This window comes from Pleurodeles waltl, chromosome 1_2 (genome assembly GCF_031143425.1).
Source record: "Pleurodeles waltl isolate 20211129_DDA chromosome 1_2, aPleWal1.hap1.20221129, whole genome shotgun sequence".
Lineage (NCBI taxonomy): Eukaryota > Metazoa > Chordata > Amphibia > Caudata > Salamandridae > Pleurodeles > Pleurodeles waltl.
In genome coordinates, this window is record NC_090437.1 from 530,168,809 (window position 1) to 530,187,971 (window position 19,163).

Sequence of the window (19,163 nt, forward strand, 5' to 3'; positions counted from 1 at the left end):
TCCCCTTACATTGAGGAGTTCATCTGTTTGTGCTGTTGTAGTCAAGTAGTACTGCTTCATTTTAATATGCCAGTTTATCATTGGCTCTTGATTCAGGGTCAACTGTATGTTTTCATCCATGTACTAAAATGCCATTTTCTCTGTGAGCTTTCTGAATGTAGTAGTGGCTAATAATTCTAAATGTAGAAAATTACCCATGGAGAATACATTTATATTATCTACAAGATTAATAAAATTCAATGTATTCTCCAAACTGAATATGTTTCTATAAATCTATGTTGACAATACTTTGAAAGCTGGTCCTAAGTTTTTTCAGTCCTTCCTAAAATATCAAAAGACTGAAAGAGCAAGTTAATTTTCTAATTGGTACACTCATTTTAGTCTCTGTTTTTCCACTAAATCCCTTTTTTCTGTCTCCCTCCTCTCTTTTCATGTAATATTTATATTATTAGACCTGACAGCCTTGGGGTGGTCAATCATAACTTTTTGCCTGCTTTCCTCCACTTTTTGGACATTGTTTTTGCTGGTTTTAGGAATCTGGACACTTTACCACTGCTAACCCATAATAAAGTGCATATCCTCTCCACCTTAAAACATGGTGACATTGGTTAATACCTAATTGGATTATTTAATTTACTTATACGTCCCTACTAAAGTGCACTATATGTGCCCAGGGCCTGTAGTTTGAATGCTACTATTGAGCCTGCAACACTGATTGTGCCACCCACTTAATTAGGCCCTAAACCTTGCCATTGCAAGACCTGTGTGTGCAGTTTCACTGCCAATTCAACTTGGCATTTAAAATTACTTGCCAAACCTAACCCCCCCCCCCCTTTTTCTACATACAACTCACCCCTAAGGTAGGCCCTAGATAACCCACAGGGCAGGGTGCTGTGTAGACCAAAGACAGGCCATGTACCTATGTAGTTTACATGTCCTTGTAGTGTAAAACTCCTAAATTCATTTTACACTGCTGTGAGGCCTGCTCCTTTCATAGGCTAACATTAGGGCTGCCCTCATATACTGTTTGAGTGGTAGCTGCTGATCTGAAAGTAGTAACAAAGTCATATTTAGTATGGCCAGAATGGTAATACAAAATCCTGCTGACTGGTAAAGTTGGATTTAATATTATTATTTTTAAAATGCCACTTTTAGAAAGTGAACATTTTTCTGCACTTAAATCCTTCTGTTCCTTACAATCCACGCCTGGCTGGGTTAGTTGACAGCTCCCTTGTGCATTCACTCAGACAAACCCCAAATGCAGGATGCTGAGCCTCACTTGCATACATCTGCACATTGAATGGGTCTTCCTGGGCTGGGAGGTTGTAGGGCCTGACACTTACATGTCAAAAGACAGTAGCCTGCCCTCAAACAAAGGACTGATACACCCCCCCCCCCCAACTGGGACCCTGGCAGACAGGATAGAACTGAAAGGGGACCTTGTGCACTTTTAAGCCACTCTTTGAAGTCTCCCCCACTTCAAAGATACAATTTGCGTATCTAAACAGGGCCTCTGCCCCTACCAACTCAGACACTTCCTGAAGAAGAACCTGAACCAGAACCTGCAACCTGCCAAGAAGAACTGCCTGGCTGCCCAAAGGACTCACCTGACTGCTTTCAGAGAAGGACTGCTGCCTTGCTGTTGCCCTGCTGCCTTGCTGCTCTCTGGCTGTGCTGAAGAAGTGCTCTCCAAGGGCTTGGAAATAGCTTGCTTCCTGGTCCCTGAAGTCTCAGGACCATAGAGACTTCATTCCTGCAAGAAGAACTCCCTGTGTGGTGAAAATCGACGCACAGACTGCAAGAAACGATGCACAGCCTGCATCGCAGTGGGAAAATCACTGCGTGCCAAACCGAAACTACGCAGCCTGACTTTGCAAGGAGAAGATCAACGCAGCACCAGCGTACCGACCTGAAGTTCGATGCACGGCCCACTGGATCGGCGCGAAGCTGAGCTGGGATGACGCAGGCCGACTTCCTGAGAGGAATCGACACAGTGCCTGCCGAGCGGTAGAAATTTCCATGCAACGCCCACCGGATCAACGCAGCCCCTGTGACTTCGTCCTGCAAGCACCAGATTTCAACGCATCTTCCTCGGGGCGTCTGAAAACCCCGCAACCCGAGTAGCATTCAAATCCGAGCACCGGAAATCGAGGCAAAGCATTCCCTGCGTGAAAAGTAAATGATGCATCGCCGTGCGCGGCCCGAGAAATTGACGCACACCTCCCTGTTCTCCATGCATTTCCTCCTCTGCGGTTCCTTACGGAGTATTTGAACGCAAACCAGGTACTGTGCTTGCAAGAGACATTTGCTGCTTTTAAGAGACTAAATACACTTTATACCATTTTTACAGTAATATTTCAACATATACTCATTGCATCTTAATCATTTTTACCTGCATCTTACCAGATAAATATTATATATTTTTCTAAACACTGTGTGGTGTATTTTTGTGGTGTTTATTGTGTTATTGCATGATTTATTGCACGAATACTTTACACAAGCTACAAGAGGGTGGGCACAGTATAATTTGGATTGTGTGTTATTTACCCTGACTGGAGCGAGGGTCCTTGCTTGGACAGGGGGTAATCTGACTGCCAACCAAAAACCCCATTTCTAACATATATCATGTGCTGCTAACCTTTAATAAACATATCACATAAGATAGGATCTTATTTCTGCCTAGGTTCTCTTTGGAATATAGAATGATGCTCTAATCTGTACGTTTTTTTATTCAACCTTTGCTCAGATTACCGTGAAATTGTTAAAGAACCACGTTTTGAAAAGGATTTCTGTTGTATCTTAACAGAGCAATAAGCCAGGCAAGATTCCACGCCATATGTTCAACATCCCCGTGAAGTTCTGTGTGTAAGTTGGGAAGCTGACAAATCCAAAATAGCACCTATGGCCTTTGGCCTCAATAACAGGCAAGTGAGATACTAAACAGAACACTGCGGGAAAGGGGATACTCTTTGTGAGCATTGTATCTTTCTGATTCACTGGTAGTTTTAACACTGACAGTCTCACATTATTTATTTGTTTATTATATTTGCTGATGTCAAATCATCTCCATAGATTTCAGATGGCATCTGCAAACTTTTCATGGATAGGTAGGCACTAAGCTAATTTAAGGCAAAGAGTTTCCCTTTTGAGTCAGTGGATCCTGCCCTGAAAATTACATTTAAAAAACAACAGTGGGGAAGTGGCTCAAATTAGACTCCATCCTTTACACGTTATTATTGTGCACTTTTGTATTTACTTTTGAAATTATATTTACAGGGTGCCTTAAATGATACTACAGTGTGCAAACATCTAAATAAATTAATGAAATGTAATGATTGAGAAACTGAATCTTTGTAAACGCGTGCAATAATGTTCACTTGAATTGCTTTTGTGTATTCATTCTTCTTCTTGATATTCACACTTTAAGTTGTATTTGCAGAGGCAACATGCATTTCTTGTGCTCATGTTCTGCATTTGTTTTGAAAGTTATATGTGTGAATGTATATGTATACCAAACTATTAATGATCTTCACCAGCGCGATACAGTGGACAAAAGAAAAAGGATGTGTAGCTAAAAACGGTGCGTTTGAGCGGAAAAATATAAGGGCATACCTTGTAGCATACGAACTATATGGTTAAATTTTGATAAAATTCCAAAGATCATGAACTGTACAGCAAAGTGTACAAGTGGTAGCATAGATGTGATTAGATTCCAGAGACCATGGTAAGTCTGTAAAAAAGGAAGGAGGGTAAAAGATATGGGGTAAACTAGAAAAATATCAGGCGGAGTGCAATATAATATAAGGTCACAGAGACAAATCCCAGTATTCACAAGCCGCTAGGGATGAAATAGAACTGAAAAAGCCTCCTCAAGAACGCTCTGTGAAATAATACAGAGTGTGATCGAGCGGCGGGATCAACTGGCGTCCGGCTGCCCTTAGGAGCGAAAAAGAAATAGTTTAACAATTCGACAGGGACGCAAGCGCTGGGGACGAGAGGAACTCAAAACAGTTTAACCTCGTCCGCGGATTAGGCTGAGAAAAACTAGGCGGGAATTCTTACCGAGGTAAACTAGAAAAATATCAGGCGGGGTGCAAATTAAATAATAATATAAGGTCACAGGGACAATTCCCATTATTTACAAGCCGTTAGGGATGAAATAGAACTGAAAAAGCCTCCTCGAGAATGCTCTGTGAAATAATACAGAGCGGCGAGATCAAATGGCGTCCAGCCGCCCTTAGGAGCGAAAAAGAAATAATTTAACAAATTGACAGGGACGCAAGCGCTGGGGACGAGAGGAAATCAAAACAGTTTGTCCTCGTCAGCGGATTAGGCGGAGAATAACTAGGCAGGAATTCTTACCTGCAAGGCGTCTATGTTGGATGTAAGCCGTGTGTGTATGGCGTCGTCCCAGAGACGTTCGCCAACAAAAACCGGATGTTTATAGTAAAAACAGAACTGAGCTTGGAAATAGAAAGCCGGCTGTAAAAGCCTAAAAAAAGCCGCCATATTTAGACGGAACAAGGGGAAGCCAGATTAATGTAAACTACTGAGAAAGAAAAAGCACTTGTGCATGATAAAACGGGAAACAAATCCTGATAGAGTTGTAAATAGTGAATATGTGAGAAGAAATATAGCATGCTCCCCGCAACACGTCGAGCATGCATCAAAGGCAGTTGTGTACTTCGATGTATTCAGTGAAAAGCAGTAAACATAATCCTAGAAACAGGGATATATGTCCACAAAACAAAAATTATGAGCATGTCTAATTTTACAAGTTTAGACTTAGAAGAAAGTTGTTTTAAGGATGAAAAAATATAATATTTAAACAATGAAAAGGATTACAGAGGACATACAAATCAAACCAATAACATCTCATAAGTAATACCAGCAACTGTGAATAAACAGCCAGCTACCCAGAGCCAGTAAGCAAAAATATGCTTAGAGCCAAGACAATTGCGATAGCGTATAATGACAAAATGAGTTTGTGGAAACTTACAGTTCATGTGGATTGAGTAATACAGTCACGAATCACATTTCAAACATTATTATAATACCATAACAGATTAAATGCTCCTTATTTAAAACATGAAGATCTATGTCATCGATTAAGTCCCTCATATGGATACTACAGATAGATCGATATGTTGAACGAGTGATAAATGACAGTAGACGTATTATGAGAAGTAGTGGTCTATAAAAACACATGGAGATCTTTATCAGAGTTAAGCCCCTCTTCCACAGAGCGCAGTTTGACTATCCACCTGCTCTCCAGTTGTCTTAGGAGGAGAGTTTTGTTGCCCCCTCTTGGACAGTTACCCAGGGTGGCAATGCCATGTGTGTGTATGTCTAGTTTCTCATGTAAAGGGTGTGCTGAGTTATAGTGCACAGCAAAAGGATAGTCCTTGTTATTGTTTTTTATTGCCCGGATGTGTTCTTGTAGTCTATCTTTGAATGGTCTAATGGTGCTGCCGACATAATTTTTTTTATATATACAAATAATACAATATACAATGAACTTGGTGTTACAGTTCATGAAATGTTTTATGGTGTGCGTTATTTTTGTGTTATGGCAGAAGTTTTTAGTTTTGTCCAAGGCATATTCACAAACATTACAATGACCACATTTATAAAACCCCGGTGGTGGTGAAGGTAACCAGCTAGCATTGGTAACCATTGGTAGATAACTGTGGCACAATTTATCCCTCAGGGTACGACCTCTGCGATGAATCATGTCCGGTCTGTTCTTTAAACCTTTCCTGAGACTCTCATCAGACAGTAGAATGTGCCAATTTTTCTTAAGAATCTTAAATACTTCTGAACTAGCACATGTGTAGGTGGTTATAAATGCTGGTGCCTTTTTATGGTGCGTCTGTTTCTGTGTTTTTTTCTTCTGAAAAAGAGATGTCCTGTTGATCTTCATGATTCTTTCCCGTGTGTTACTTAGTAATTTCTTTGAATAGCCTCTGTTCAGAAAACAATACTCTAGTAGGTCTAACTGTCTAGAAAATTCCAGATCCTCCTGGCAGTTGCGTCTAACCCTTACTGCTTCCCCAATTGGGATGGCTTTAATTTGGGCATGTGGGTGAGCACTCCTAGCGTGTAGAATGGAGTTTGAGGCTGCGGCCTTCCTGAATAACCTGGAGCAGATATGGTTGTCAACTGTGTATAGTGTCACGTCCAAGAAGTCAACACTCACAGAGCTGATGTTACTAGTAAAGTGTATATTGTATGAATTGACATTAAGGTGCTGGATAAACCGATCTAAGGACATGCGATCACCCGACCAAAAAAGGAGCACATCATCAATGTACCGACCCCAGTAAAGGATATGCTGCGTGAGTTCTGGTGGACCATTTGTCCACAGGTGATGGTGTTCATAAAGACAGTGGAAGTGCGCACCGTCTATACACAGCCACAACTTGTTGATATCTTTGTTGTTCATACGTAATGTCCATGTGCCTTGGGGTAGGAGTGATTTTGCACCATTCACCAATGATTACCCCAAATTGAGAGAAAAGCCAGTGGAATGGTATACACAGGTTGGGTGGTTTTGAATTCTGTCACACATGGTGTTGTTTTTGCCTTCTGGCCTCCTGCTTGGCTGACCCTGTTTTTGCTGGTTTTAGGACTCTGGGCACTTTACCACTGCTAACCAGTGCTAAAGCTATCTGCTTAAAACATGGTAACATTGGCTTATCCACAATTGGCATATTTAATTTACTTATAAGTCACTAGGGCACTATCTGTGCCCAGGGCCTGTAAATTAAATGTTACCGGCGGGCCTGCAGCACTGATTGTGCCACCCACTTTAGTAGGCCTTTAAACATGACTCAGTCCTGCGATCACCGAGCCTGTGGATGCTGTTTTAACCTGCTATGTCGACCTGACAAGCTAACCCTCTTGACAGCCCACACCTTTTAATACATATGTGACCCCTAAGGTAGGCCCTGAACAGTCCAAAGGGCAGGGTGCAGTGAATTTAAAAAGTTGGACATGGGTTTTTGAGTTTTACATGCCTAAGTAGTTAAAAACTCTTAAATTCGTTTTCACTACTGCAAGGCCTGTCTCTCCTATAGGTTAACATTGAGATTGAATTATTACATTTTATGCATGTAATTTCTAAGTGGGAAGAGATGGGACCCCCATGTTTGGTGTCTCTGGAATCACAATTTAAAATCACAACTGACGGTGAAGTAGGATTTAGCAATATAATGCTGAAAATGCCACTTTTAGAAAGTTGGCCCTTTCTTACCTTTAAACATCTAATGCATTCTACCTGTCTCTGAATACACATCTGCATGGCTGACAGCTGAGCTTGTGTGCATTCCCTCCAAACAGCCACACACAAAGAGAGCTTAGGTGTACATTTTATTATTTGCCATCACTCTCAGGTAAGTAGGGAATTTCAGTTGGGCCGTGGCCCCTAACCGCTTCAGAACATCGATTCTTTTCCCTAGCTCCCATTGTTTGTCTATTGTCACACTAGATTGATCAGATCTGATCTCAAAATTAATACCCTAAGCTGTTAGGATCCTTTTCTTTAATTCCCCCACTAAAATACACTCCATGATGACGTAGGTATGGAAGTAGACCAGAATCTTTCTAGGTTTATCTCTATTTGGGGTTTTTCTAAAAGGATCCCTTTGCACTCTCTAAATGTATTTTACCAAGTCTTGTTCTTCTTCCTCAATCTGCACACCTTTTTTAATCAAGCGAACCACCAAATGCTTCAGATCCCTGCCTTCCAATCCTTCAGGGACCTTTAGAAACCTCAAGTTATTCTTCCTTAAATTGTTCTCCATATTTTCCAGTTTTAATTGAACCTTTTCATCCCCTATTTCCACTTGTTGGATTGCCTCTCTATTGTCCTCCATAGCTCTCCTCAAGTCACAAACTTCTCGTTCCAGGGCCACCGTTCGTTCAGCAAGATCGTCAGATTTCTTCCTGAGAGCTTCACATAACCCTTGTATCTCTTTATGGTTAGTGTATGACTTCTCAAAACTGCCCCTGACCTCCAGCGCTAAGTCATGTATCTTTCCTGCTACATATTGCATTAGAGGATTTTCTGCTACAACCTGCACTGGGGGAATTACATCCTCCTCCTCCTGTGACTCACCGCCTCCGTCCTGCCTCTCCACCTTTTCCACCTCTTGCCACTGTCTTGTGGAGACCCTTCTTAAAGAGTTCATCACCTCTTCTTCAGTAGAAGCCCCACTGTTGTTACTCTGACCCTGATTCTCCTCCTTCCCTAACAACTGAAATCTGTTAGAAGAGCACTTAATTTGCAGGGCTTGGTTGCCCACAACCCTCCTCTCTGAACACGAATCAGCGTTTCCGTGCTCTTCCCCCTCCATCTCCCTCCCTCCCCTGAGTACCAGGCAAGACCTTAAAATAAGTCCTTAGAGACAGAGTAATCCTTGGCTTCTTAGGAGCTAGTTTACCTTGTTTTAAATTCGGCAGAACCTCCCCTGTAAGCTGTCTGTTGTCACTATAACGCTTTTTCTGAATATCCACAGAAGTTTTGCTAGCTCTCAATTTTTTTTGGGAGGGGGCTCAATCTGGGGAACCAGATTCCCCTTTGCACTGGGACTCCTCATACCACTTCTCAAGGAGTAGGCCAGGTCGCCTTTTTTCTCAGCTCCCCCTCCTCCTCCTCCTCTCCTTGTGCCCAAATTCAGCTCCCTCACACTCTGCATACTACAATTATTTTTAGTTCCATTCCTGAGGGGGAAATCAGTAATTTTTGCCACCTGCCCCTTCTGGGACAAGTTACCTCTCTCTGACACGAAGGTTGGACGGAGAGCAACAGTCCCCAAAGATTTCCTGGCATCAAGCAGCTTTGGCGTCTTCACAGCTGCTAAAGAACTTGTGTTGTCTCTTCCTTTGCTCCCCGGAAGGAAATCCTGGCAACTGCACTCCTACCGTGTTGCAGCCTGAGAGCGCCCGTGTCTAGATCATGGGCCCGAAATTCAGCATTGTTCCCTCCAGGCCGGGTAAATTTTTAACCCTATTTCAACGTTTATATACTGAATGTCGAATATTGCTTCGGATCCCGAACGCCTTGCGGTCTGGAGCACGTCCCAGAGCAAACTCACCGGGACCGGTTGAGGAGATCCTCTGTGACCCACGTTAGCCGACCACCATGTTCTCTCCCCAAATCAGACAGCCTTTTCCACCTTTAAGCATTTCAGAGAGGTAGATGGTCTGATCAAGTTGATGGACAAAGATTATCAGTCAGTGGGTTAAGGAGCACGTTATCTTGTTTATGTTGATCTAAGGACCAGGAGGAGCCTCCTATGGTGGTATAGCCTAGTGAGGAGATAGGGTGGGTTCTCTCAGGGGAGTGGAGGTGGGGATGAGGGATTGTGGGGCGGGTGGGGGGGTCAGGAGGGTTGTTGGATGCACTGAATGGGGACCATGTGGAAAATAAGGAAAAAATGGTGGTCCTCATTTATGTGTATTTGACATAATTGTTTTTTTTTTCTTGGTTAATCTCAGGGGGTGGTGGGCAGAGTGTGTGGGTAGTTAGAAATGGAGATGAATGGTAATGAATTGAGGCAGCTATCTTGGAATGTTAATGGTTTAAGGGTGAAGGGTAGGCAGAAGAGGATAATACAGTATTTTAGGGATGTCCAAGCAATGGTGATCATTTTGCAAGAAACACACTTCTCTAACGAGGAGTGTATAAAGTTGTTTTACCTCACCGATGGACCCATCATACATTAAGTTCTACACAGGCCGGGGGTAGTAAAGGGGTGGCTATAATAGTTAAAAATCACCCAGTTATTTATTTCCAGGGAGGACCAGTGGACAAAGCCGATAGGTGGGCAACAGGGAAGCTGCAGGCCTTTAACCAAGGGTTTATCTTAGGGGAGTACTATGGTCCGAAGAGGGATGATGTTCAGCCCCTGCGAGATTTGTACCAGCACCTGCTACAATATACAGACCCAATATTATGGGCAGGTGACTTTAACATAGTCCTAAACTATGATCTGGATAGGTCAAAAGGGAGTAGGTCAAAAATGAATGAGAAGATGCGATCTCAGGTGATTAATGTGATGTCCCATTTTGGGTTACATGATATTTGGAAGGACTTGATGGGATCAAGGCAGGGATACACATATAACAATAGGAAGTATAGACATCAATCTAGGATCAACTATGTGTTAGTTGATGGGAGGTTGAGAGAGAGTGTCGAAAAGGTTTCTCATGTTGGAGTGCATTAATCAGACCACTCAGCAGTAAGTGTGAGCTTTAAGCTCAGAGGGAATAATGTGCAGAGCAGGAGGACGTTAGATAGAACTCTCCTTTTAGATGAAGCTATTGTGGCAGGTTTGAAAAAGGTTAAGGAAGAATTTTTTTAAGTTAAATGTCGGCTCTTTGTCACCAGAGATGGTCTGGGAAGCTTTTAAAGCCTTTTTGAGAGATAGATTGATTAGAGCAGCTTCTTTTCAGAGGAAAACATAATAATAAGATTAGCATTCTGGAAGATCACATACAATCAGTTGAAAAGGAGCTGATAGGTAAAAAGGGGCAGGAAGAAGAGATGGAAAGATTAGCCAGGGTTCTCCAAGAACTTTGAAATGAGCTTGTAGCTGAATTAGACAAGAGGGTCAAGGAAAGATGTGAAGCTAATAGGATGACTTTTTTAACATGGGGAGAATTGTGGGAAGATATTAGCTTGGCAAATAAAATCAAAGCAGGTAAGAAATAAGGTGATGGAAATTCAGGACAAGAACTTAGGGGGATGCTACAAAGGGACTGAGGAAATAGGAGAGTCCTTGTTAGACTTTTCATCCTTGGCGTGGTCTCCTTTAACTTTTTGCCTCTGTTCCCTAGGTTGTTGATGTGTGCTGGACTCTGATTTTGCTGTTTTTTATTACTCTGGGCACTTTACCACTGCTAACCAGTGCTAAAGCTCAAGTGCTCCTGTTTAAAATGTGTACGTAATTGGTTCTTCATGATTGGCATATTTGTTTTACTGTTAAGTCCCTAGTAAAGTGCACTAGAGGTGCCCAGGGCCTGTAAATCAAATGTTACTAGTGGGCCTGTAGCACTGGTTGTGCCACCCACACAAGTAACCCTGTAATCATGTCTCAGATCTGTCACTGCAGTGTCTGTGTGTGTATTTTTACACTGTAAATTCGACTTGGCAAGTGTACCCACTTGCCAGGCCTAAACCTTCCCTTTTCTTACATGTACGGCACCCCTAAGGTAGGCCCTAGGTAGCCCCAAGGGCAGGGTGCAGTGTATGGATAATGTAGGACATATAGTAATGTGGTTTATATGTCCTGACAGTGAAATACGGCCAACTTCGTTTTTCACTGTTGCAAGGCCTGTCTCTCTCATAGGATAATATGGGGGCTACCTTTAAAAATGATTAAAGTGTAGATTCCCCTAGAGAGTAGATGGACATATGGAGTTTGGGGTCCCTGAACTCACAATTTAAAAATACATATTTTAGTAAAGTTGATTTTAAGATTGTGCGTTTGAAAATGCCACTTTTAGAAAGTGAGCATTTTCTTGCGTAAACCATTCTGTGACACTGCCTTGTTTGTGGATTCCCTGTCTGGGTCAGTTTGACAGTTGGGTTGTTTTTCACCTCACACTAGACAGTGACACAAAGGGAGCTGGGGTGTAACCTGCATTTCCTGATTAGCCATCTCTGCTAGGAGGGAGGGGTGGAGGGGTCACTCTCATCTGAAAGGACTGTGCCTGCCTCTGACAATGCCGACTCCAACCCCCTGGTGTGTGTCTGAGGCCTTGCCTGGGCAAGGCAGGATTTCACAAGTAGGTGTGAGTCCCCTTTGAAGAAAGGTGACTTCAAAGACTAAAATGGGTATAAGAAGGGCACCCAAATCTACAGACTTTAGAAACACTTCTGGAACCAAGAGGAACCTCTGCCTGGAGAAGAGCTGATAGCTGAGGAAGAAGTGCTGCCCTGCCTGTGACTGTGCTTTGTGGAGCTTTCCTGCAGTGCTGCTTCTGCCAGAGTAAGAGGGCAAAGACTGGACTTTGTGTGCCTTCGATCTTGTGAAGAAATCTTCAAGGGCTTGAGTTAGAGCTTGCCTCCTGTTGTTTGAAGTCTCAGGGACAGCAAAGACTTCTCTCTGCCAGCACCTGGAGTCTCTGAAGAGACTCCTGCTCTGACAAGTGGTGCCCTATCCAGTCCCTGGGCCCTTGAAAGGAAAGCTGGTAGAAATCCAAGGAAATCGACTTCGGACGACTCTGGACCGATGCCGCTGCTGAATCTGGTGACGCCACTTGCACCCGATGCCGTGACCTTCGCTGGAACGCGACGCTCTTTGCAGGCCCGACGCCGCTGCAGCCCCGCTGAAGTCCGGGACTCCGTGGAAGTCGCCGCACCACGTTGTGACCGACGCCACTCGAAGTGCCTGGATTCAACGTTTCGCACAGACGCCGCGATCCCCGACTTCGCGCATCGGCTTGTTTTCACTCTTCACCAAAGGTACTGTACTTGGGGGTCTACACGACTCGTGTCCGGCGCCGCTGATGTCGGCTTGTCGGGAACGACTTCGTCACGACGCCGTGTTAACATCTCATCGAAGCATTTTTGTTTCTAAACGCTATTTTTTAGTTTAATCTTTAAAAATTCATAACTTGACTTGTGTATGTCGGATTTTTGTCGTTTTGGTCTTGTTTTGTTTAGATAAACATTTCCTATTTTTCTAAACTGGTGTTGTGTCATTTTGTAGTGTTTTTCATTAAGTTACTGTGTGTGTTGGTACAAATACTTTACACCTTGCACTCTGAAGTTAGGCCTACTGCTCTGCCAAGCTACCAAGGGGGTAAGCAGGGGTTAGCTGAGGGTGATTCTCTTTTACCCTGACTAGAGTGAGGGTCCTTGCTTGAACAAGGGGTAACCTGACTGTCAACCAAAGACCCCATTTCTAACAGTCCTTTTGAGATTACTTTCAGGATCTCTACACAGAGAGGGTAGATGTACCTCCAGGGATGGTTCGGGATTGGTTGCAAGGAGTAGATCTTCATGCCCTGGGAGATGAGAACAGAGACACTCTGAATAAAGGAATTAGCTGAGGCAAAGTGGAGGATGTGATCTGCTCTGAAAAATCAGGGAAGGCGCCAGGCCCAGATGGGTTACCTCCAGAAGTTTATAAAATTCTAGGTGATAGATCAATTAATACTTTTGTAGGGTTATGTGATTATATCTGCACAGGAGGAGGAGCACTTCCTCCTTCTTGGAGAGAGGCAATGATTACTTTAATAATAAAGCCTGGAAAAGATCCTATAAGTTGTGACTCTTATAGCCCAATCTCCTTATTGAATAGTGATTACAACATTTTTACTAAGATCTTGGCGAAAAGATTGTGTATGGTGTCAGAGAAATTGACTCATGTAGACCAAAAGTGGTTTCTAAAGGGTAGATATCTACATGAGTTAACTCAAGGTTTGATAGGTGCAATAGATTTGGCAAGTATATGTAAAGTACCCCTTTTGTGGTGATGATCGATGCCGCTAAGGCATTTTATATGGTTAATTGGTTCTATTTGATTACTCTTTGTGAGTCTCTCAAGTTGGGGAGAAGTTTTATAAAGATATTACAGCTCATATATCATAACCCAGTGGCAAGAATATTGGTTAATGGCTCCCTAACCCCCCCTTGGGGATTAGGGGGGAACTAGACAGGGATGCCCATTATCCCCTCTATTATTTAATTTATACATAGAACCCCTGGCTTGTAGAATTAGAAGCGAGCAGAGGATACTCCCATTTCAATGAGGTAGTTGGTATAGGAAACTAGCTCTATACGTAGACGATTTGATGGACTACACAAGTAATTTAAAGCAATCTTGGCCTGTTTTGGAAGACCTGATAATGGATTTTGGGGGAATTGCAGGGTATGTGGTGAATAAAGGTAAAACATAAGTAATGTCATGGAATATGTCCGAGTATATTCCGGAAGGGAGTGTTAAGATTAGTGGAGAGTTGAAATATTTGGGCATCAAGATAACATGGGATGTGGGGGAGACCGTAGAAAGAAATTTTGAGAGAGTTATGACATGTTGTAAGCAGATGAAGAGTTGGACTCTGGAGGGTGGAAAGAGGCGGTCCAAACACCAACACTGTTAGCCTGCCAAAAAAACACAGATCTAATTAAGACCCACAAATCACAATAAAGGTTCTTCCATGGTGGAGCAAAAATGGCAGTGTGAACAGCGTCGGTCGGCGGTCACATCAGTAAAAACTCCACACTACTTTAAATAGTTTAAAAACCCCACACCTGACACACACCCACACATCCAACACACCTATACACTGTACTATAAAACACACCCCTTCATGCCCCACAATCCTTTGCGACCAGAACACCATACATTGCTAGACAGAGGCCACACAAAAATGTTAACTATAGATTAGGCACCCCTATACACTTCACAAAGCAGTTATCCCACACCTGCACAACACACCCAACAGAAACATTAGTATCCCATACATTTAACATCACCGATCAACAACTCACATCACAGCAGTCACACCTCATCACAATTTTTAAAAATTATTTTATTCTTTCTCACCGTCTCATCCACCACTACCATATCCTCACAAAAACATCCCTGTTTCACAGATTATGAATTGAGGGTCATGGTGGATGAAATCATCAGAGTAGTGCCATACCTATTTGGAACACAAGTCCAGCAAACATCGATTCCCAGGAAAATGGAGCTATGAGAATAGTCGACAGGGTCAATTCTGTAGGTAGCTATCCATGCACAAGGGATGATATCAGGAGGAGGTGGAACAACCTCAGGGGGAAGGTACATTTCATGGCCGCCAGGCTGGAGGTCCTCAAGACTAGCAGTGGGCCTCCTCCTCCTTCCCCAACTTTCACATCATGGTAGGAGAACATCTTGGACATCCTGTATCCAGAGGGCCTGACAGGAATACCTTGGGGAATGGAGTCAGGTAAGTCACAATGCAACAACTGTCACCAAACCTCTATGTCCTGCCTGCTCACTTATCACCTTTGGCCACCTTAACAGCCAACCCACTCACCAACCCTGTGTCCAAATGCCCCTCTCTGGCATAGCCATGTCACCTAAGCTCACCTGGTGGCACAGTGTTAATGTATGGTTTGGGTAGTAAAGGGACTGACAGCACTAAAACTCCCAGCATGCAGTGTTCTACATTAAGGAAACCAGAACATTGTACTACAAGTTAAATAGCCTTTCATGTGAAACTAACAATCAATTCAACCTACCTGACTTCTCCACTATTGTACAGTCCATGGCAATAACATCAATGCTATGGCCATCTGCCAGTACTATCACAAGCAACATATAGCTACAGCTGTGTTCCCTACTAAACTGGCCTTCAAATCACCATCCAAATAATGTAATGTACTCACCTGGGGAGGACATCAATATAGGAAGCTGGATGCACTTGGAGTGCAGCCATACAGCTGGGCAGGTATGATGGTTACACCTATACTGTTTGCCAGCACTGTTGATGTCAAGTCATCAGTCAGACAAGATATGAGTCAATGAACAGTCATCTAACCACCAAGATTCTCCAACATCTTGTAGCAAGGTGTATGCAATTGGAAATCTCTGTGTTCCATACATAGCCCTAATCCAGATCTGGAAGCAGGTGTCATTGTCATATCAAGGGATCAAGTAACGTCTTTGTGTGCATGTCGCATAGTGTCTCTTGTGCTCAAACTTTGATATCACTTATTGCATTACTTTCAGAAACTGTGTGTTCCACTTCTGCTATAAGTAACCGAGCCAAGGTCACTATGGAAAGGACACCACAGACTGCCACTACCCCTCTGGATGAAGCCATGAATGAGGAATACACCCCTGGATGTATGGATATGGAGGAAAAAGCTGGCCCATTAGGGACACCTGGTTAGTCAACAACCATGAGCCTCACCCTGCCCTCATCGACTCCTTCCAACCCTTTTGCTTCAACATAACAGGCAACAATTCACCCCCAAACATGTGTTCCAAGGACAGTATGTACCATCTTGTATACCCCAGTCCAGGTACCTGAGTCTCCTGTCATAAACTCAAACAATGATGGACCTGGCACCCATAGGAGTGGCCAAACTGTGTCAGAGACACAGGCACATGGGGATAGGGTGTGTGGGAGGGATGGCATGGGCCAGAGGATGGATGTTCCTAGGAATACAACTGGCCAGGGTACCATCTCCTAAGTTCTTGGAGCTTTCCAACAGTACCAAGACATGAGGGGTTAGGTACTTAGCATTATGAGAGATCGAGCAGCTGCAGAGGGACAACCACCTGGAAATTACCAGAAGAAGTGGCAGGCCCAAAATGCTCATGCGGCTTCCATTGCAGGAGACATGAATACCATACTGAGTTGGTTTTGTACCCTGGCTGGCCCCTTCCACTGGCAATGAGACAGCAGCCCTTCGACATCTGTGACTGCTAGTGGAATGGAGGTACTGCCAGGAGAAGGACATGCCTCAGTTACCCCTAGCTCTGTAGCTCAAGAGCCCCCATGCAAACGTGGATGTCCCACAAAACATTCAGGAGGAGCAGATGCCAAGGACAAAATTCACTGCCTGAAGGTCTACTAATTGGCTACCCTTGGGTGGCACAGATACACCCTGTTGACTTTTCTGGAATCTATCTCCATTTTCCTATGGTACAAGGACACTGGACTTGTGCCTCCAAATATTGTAGCACCTACCCTGATAATTTTGTCTACCATGACAGAAGCCTTCACTGTTTTCTTTGGGTCATAGTTGATCAAATTCACTATTTGTGCTGTGCACTTCTCAATAAATACCACCTTACCAAAGATCATGTGTGAGAATCATATTGCAACCATGTTTAACTGCCATCTATAAAAACTTGTACACAAAATTTTTTCTCACAAATGTAAGACATTTGTAATGTTCCTTCTCAAATGTGCTGTTTAATCAAGGTGGAATTTGCATTGAATAATAATATTAGACATAATCTCAAATCATGTTCATTGAACTTTCCCACATATAGGTTTGGGGAATGCCATTATCACAGAATAAAATACTGCAGCTCACTTCACTATATCAGCATAGGTGTCAATCACTACCAGCCAACAGACTACTGAAGTTATGGACATGTCAGTCTTTCACTATCCCAACAAGCAAACATTTTAACCCTCATTATGACTTTGGTGGTCTTCTCAGAAGACTGCCTAAGCCTCCGGCTTGCGGTCCTCCGGCCAGCATATTACGAGCACTACCAGATTTCTGCCACAATTGGGGTGGAAATCCTGCAGTAGTCATGCTGGCGGTCAGAGGTGCTGTGGCCGTTCCACCACCGGCCTTCCCCCGCCAGTATGACTCCTCTAGCCGTATGATGTGCAATAATACAGCCTGGCTGTGTCCTGCTGGTGAGGCGTTGCCGGTGGTGGAAGCACCCCTTTCTATTCCCTGACAGACAACCTTCTCCCCGGACCAAGTAAGGAGATCATCCGACAGGGGAGGAGGGTGTTTTGTGTGCATGTGTGAGTGTGTGGTGTCTGCGTGTGTGCATGAATGTGTGTATGCGTGGTTGTGTGTCTGAATGTTGAAGTATTCATATGTGTGTTTACGTGTGTATGCAAGTGTGAAAATTGTTGTGAATGTGTGTATGTATGCATGTAAGTAAATGAGTGTATGCATGTTGAAGTGAATGCATGTATACATGCGTGTAAGTGAATGCATGTATGGATGCGTGTAAGTGAATGCCTGTATGGATATTGAAGTGAATGCATGTATGTATGCATGTAAGTGAACGCGTGTGAGTGAATGTGTGTATGTAAGTTTAGGTGAATGAGTGTATGTATGGTGCATGTCGGTGTCTGTGTGCATGTGCATGGTGCAGGGAGGGGGGTGCTGTGTATGGAGAGGGTATGGGGGAGGGGGATGCTGTGTCCGGAGGGGGGTGGGAGAGGGAGGCAATGTGACAGCTGTGGGTTGTGGGAAGCGTAGCTATATAAAGAGGCGGAGAGGGGGTTTAGTGCTTGCTGGTGGGGGGTGGTGGAGTCATATAACGGTGACAGGGAAGAAATTCCCTGTCACCGGTAGCCTTTCCACCATGGTTTTCGTGGCGGTGCTACTGCTGTGGAAACCGTGGTGGACAGGTGGCTCCTAATACCACTGATGGTCTTCTGTGGACTCCCGGATCAGAGACGACCATCTCTGGCCCGGCAGCTCCGACCGCCATGGTGGTATGAGTCGAGATGTGGTAGGTTGGCAGAGGCCAACCCGCCACACTCATAATGTGGCGGTCTTCACCTCCAGCCTGTTGGCGGTGGGACCGCCGCATTTACCTTGGCGGTCAGAATACTGCCAGGGTCATAATGAGGGCCATTGTTTCAATGTATCATCAGCTAAAACCTTTTCACATACCCATACCATAGCTCCCAAATGATCATGCCCAATGATACAGACAGAGATCAGTACAAACGCCCCAGTAAGAGAACCTTCCATTTACTATGGTCAGGTATCAGTAGACATGCCACTTAGCTATGTCAGTCTTGATACTCATGCACGGTGGCCTGCAGTGAGGAAACACAGTGACAGCTATATACAAGTTACTTATTACCAATACAAACCATTCTGATGAGTGACGGAATGGATAGCACACGATGACATGTGTCAGAGACAATTGCACACACATATGGCACCATTGAACAAACGTCAAATGCCAAACAGGTCTATTAAGTGGAATTCAACACTATCATCTCACGGTCCTGACAGTCTGGGCATAGAACTCACCTACCACAAACCTCATGCCCAACAGTACCTGGTTCAATCCATATTCACTTCACTTGCCAGTCTGCAAATCCCACCTGCCTGTGACACTGTCTGATATTGCCAAATGAGAATGGCCTTGTGAAGTTATTTGCAAATTAAAAATGTATGGGCTGCATTGAAACTTTCACATTATATAGCCAATTCCTATATACAATGTAACTCAGACTGTGCATTGGGAGAAAATGGTGATAAAAAAAGCTGCACACTTCTCAATGTAACAGTCTGAATGCACATCTGAGTCATGGGCTTTGAAGTTACTTATGACTTGCCTGATGGTCATACTGAGACCCTTATCAAGCATCCCTAACCCCATCAATACCCCACTGAGTTACTTAAATAACGTAACATCACATACCTAAAGTCAGGT